Below are 3729 nucleotides of genomic sequence, written 5' to 3' on the forward strand. Positions count from 1 at the left end.
TCCCTAAGTCTAACGACTATTATATGACAGTCCCCTTATGTGCTTGAATGTCTCCTAAATGGTTTCTTAATGAATGTTGGCTTATTGATGTTATGTTGTAAAGGAAATGTCCTTATCTAAGATAATCTTGAGGAACTCTTAAGTGTGCTTGAAGAGGTTGTATGGGCGGTCACTTCTTGTCTTACTCTAGTGTGTCTGAAGGTTATATTAGGTAGAACTCCTATGGTAATGAAATGGCATATGTTCTTTTGAAGTTAAGCATGAGTTGTATATGAATATATTTTAAGTATGTATACGGTTGGCTATGGTTTTAAATGTGAACATTGACTTGTATTATGTCTCTTATACTTGTGAAGTGAAGGTTTTATCAAAATGATATGAAAGCATACATTTCTTGTAAGTGTCAGTTGTGCATATTTTCTTGCATGGTCTCCATACTTAGTACTTAATTGTGCTAAGCCCCTTTCTTTCCCTTTTTGACTTAAGTGTAGGGATTTGGAGATGGTGACATGTCATGGCTACTTGATAGGTTTCTAAGTGTTGAAGATGAAGACTTGGTGAGTCCTCATAGATTAGAGGACAATACCCTACATGTCCTTTTTTTTATGTCTTTCTAGTATTTGCTTAAGTTTTGTATGGGCTTAATCCCAATGTTGTATTCAAAGTATTAGATGGTTTGAGACATAAGTGTATAAAGTCTAGAAGATTTCCGCTTGCTATTTTTTTTTATGAAATGTATTCTTGGTAAAGAAAGTTTTTAATTCCTTACGATTTTAGTTTTATGCGATGAATGAATGCTAAAAGGCTTGTATTAGACCTCCGAGAGGTCGAGTACGCCGATTACGACTAGGGGGTGCTCCCGGGTCGTGACAAACTTGGTATCAAAGCATAAGTTTCCAGGATGGTCTTAGGTTCTCTCAAAACTACATCTTGTAGAGTCTTGTTTATAATGTGAAGCGCGCCACATTATGAATAGGAGGCTATTGGGTGCTAAGAAAGTTTCACTTCTTCATTCTTTTAGTCGAGCCATGGAGTTTCTCTCTATAATGTCTTCCCTAGTTCCTTATGTGATGGTCATTTGAGTGTAACCTTTGAGGAAGTTTTAATGTTGCAAGGGTTGAGGGAGAGAGAATGTTGGTTGTGATGCCAACTATGATTGGTGACTTAGTAAGTGTGAGGTGAAAGATTGTGGTGATGACTTTAGTATGAATGGGAATCCTTTGGTTACGCATGTTGTTGGTATTATCCGGCTTAGTCATGAGGAAGTTTTGTGAGGTGCTGAACGAATTTGTGAAATGTGTGGTGATTTAGAAATGCTAGGTGTAATGAGTATAAAAGCCTAGTGTTGTTTTGATACGACCTTAGGATGGAAGGAGGTAAATTTGAAAGAACTAGTAAGAGTTTCTCTAAAGTGGGGGAAATATGTCGTTAGATGATAAGGTCTTTAAGTGTGGTTGATGTTTATGAGTTAGGCTTGATGGATGTTTTCATTACAAGAGGTTTAGTGAATTAAAGAGTTGGGTAACAATGGTTTTGGTAAGATTGATGGTATGTTGAGTAGTGAAGTTGTTGAGAAGTGTTGATATCCATACCTACTTCTATATGTGTTTACTCAAGCCTAAAACAAAGAGTTCCTAGAAGCTTGGGTTATGTTTTGGAGTCTTATGTGAAAAAAGAGTTTTCCATTGTTTCCTTATGTCATGCATGTTTTAAATGAATTCTTGTTAAATGAGAAAATGAGTTTTCATAAATTTATGTTCCTCATGTTGATGTGTATCTATAATGATTTGCCTAAATGTTGCATGAGTTGACTTATGAGCATGTTCAAAACTGTTTTGATGATGTTGCCTAAAGTGCTTCTATGAGAAAGTTGCATAATATTCAATTAGCATAAGTTATCTATTTGCTTTATGAGGTGATAATGTGAGCATGCTTACTTGAGTTTTGGAGAAGGTTGCATGATGTGCTTTAAAAAGAAAATTGCATATTGTGTCCTTTGATGTTAAGATAAGCATGAGATGATTTGGAGAAGGAAGTACCTCCAATGAAATGAAATGAGATATAAGAAAAGATAAATGCATAAGGAGTTAGTAGATGTTGTGCCTACTTTCTTGAATCGCATGAAGTTGTGTGGGACTTTCTATGTGGAGTTGATGTTCCTCCTTATTATATCTATTGATTATATGATTGTATGCTTGAATATGGGCTGTTTACTTTGGTCGTTTTCCTTGAAAAGTGTTAAGTGTCATTCGAGGACGAATGCTCCTAAGTGGGGGATAATGTAACGACTCGGAAAAATGATAGGTTAAGCAAGAGCCTATGACTTTGTGTTGACTTTATAATGAGGTTCTATTAGGGGTTTACATGTAATTTCGTTTTAATTGTTTATTAGGTGGGGTTGATTTTAAATGGTTTTCAGTCTTAAAACATTCCTTTAACTCATTATTTTCCCAAATCAAATCCCAAGTTCTTTCTCTCTCTATATCTCTGTTTAGCTCAAGGAAGAAGAAGAAGAAGAAGTTGGAGCTAGGGTTGAAGATTTCGAGTTCTTTCTTCTTCAATCTTCATGAGTTTTCAACTTAGAGGTATGGTGACCCTTGATCCTTGATCAATCTTTCTTTCAAGGAGTCCAATCAAAAGAGTTTCAAAAAAAAAAAATTCAAAGAACAAAAAATTATTAAATTCTAATCTAAGCATGGGTTCATTGGTAAAACATTTTCTAAGCCATTATATTGATGAATTAATGTTTGATTAAAGTTTTTAAGATGATTTCATATGGAATTCGTTGAAGAACCCATGATTTCCCTAAACTCCTAAATTTGCTTATGAAGTGGGTCTGTTTCTATAAATTCAAAGTTGATGGAATTATGTGTAAAGTGAATTGTATTGATATCTCTTGTGTTGTTTAATGTTTATTCATGATTAATTGTTGATAATGGGTGAATTAAGGGTGGTAAGCCTTATGGGTGAAGTATTGGTGATTGCTTGGAATTTTGGTGATTTTGGCTATGACTTTGACTTATGGTAAGAAAGCTTGAACTCTCTTTATTGAATTGATTGTTATTGGTAGGTTGAATCAAACTTTGGTGGAAGTGTTATATCTTGTTCTTGTGTGGTATTATTGTGAATTGTAGCCATGAAGGCCAAAGTTGTTGCATAATGTTGGAATATTGTATTATTCTGAATTGAGGCCATGAAGGGCATTATATGAGTGTTATTGTATTGTTATATTTTTATATATAAATGAGGCTATATGTAAAGTCCTATATGAAGCTATATGTAAAGTTTTATGTGAAGCTATATGTGTGAAGGTATGATGTGAATGAGTTTATGTGATCTTGTGATGATCCTATGTAAAGTGGATAGCATTGTGATACAAAGTATGATTTTTCTCGTGATGTATATATGAAATGATGTTGGATTATGAAGCATCCTTAGATGATAATGTTGTGACTTGGTTGGTAGACTAAAGTGTCTCTCCTTGTTACTTAAAGTCTTGAATGCATGAATGTGTGAAGTGGGCTAGAACTAAGAAATGGTGCCCTTTCTATAAATGCTAAAAGAGGAATTCTAAGCCAAGACTTGAATCGGCAAAACTAAGAAATGGTGCCCTTTCATAAGTCTAGATTTCCTAAGTAAATGTATAACCTTGAAGGATGGGCCTTAGGGCGAAGTTCCCTTTTGAGTGAGATGATAGACTTAGAGATGGATGGAGCCGGAACGGCATGA

This window comes from Solanum stenotomum, chromosome 3 (assembly GCF_019186545.1).
Source record: "Solanum stenotomum isolate F172 chromosome 3, ASM1918654v1, whole genome shotgun sequence".
NCBI classification, from domain to species: Eukaryota; Viridiplantae; Streptophyta; class Magnoliopsida; order Solanales; family Solanaceae; genus Solanum; species Solanum stenotomum.